Source organism: Pteropus vampyrus, unplaced genomic scaffold (assembly GCF_000151845.1).
Source record: "Pteropus vampyrus isolate Shadow unplaced genomic scaffold, Pvam_2.0 Scaffold538, whole genome shotgun sequence".
Taxonomy (NCBI): Eukaryota; Metazoa; Chordata; class Mammalia; order Chiroptera; family Pteropodidae; genus Pteropus; species Pteropus vampyrus.
In genome coordinates, this window is record NW_011889319.1 from 167,429 (window position 1) to 167,759 (window position 331).

Below are 331 nucleotides of genomic sequence, written 5' to 3' on the forward strand. Positions count from 1 at the left end.
TGAGGGAACGTGCAGTCTCTCAGTGGCCGCGGGCTCTCGAGGGGCCTTCGGTCCCTTAAGCGCGTTCTGCGGCTGCAGCGCTGGGCACTGCCGCCTGCGTCCACTTCGCTGTGCTCCCCGGGGGACACCACGCAGCCCGTGATGCTGGCCTCCCGCCCCAGCCCGTCCCCTCGTGGGGACCCTCGCGTTTTGTGGAAAAGGAAATACGGCCCCCTGATCACGACCGTCCAGCGTCGTCTCCCACGTATGACCTTGTGCGCCCAGTGGGGACGCACATGCTTCCTCCTGCTGCGAGCCGGGCCCCGCCCCCCCGCCCTCCTGCAGGGCTTCT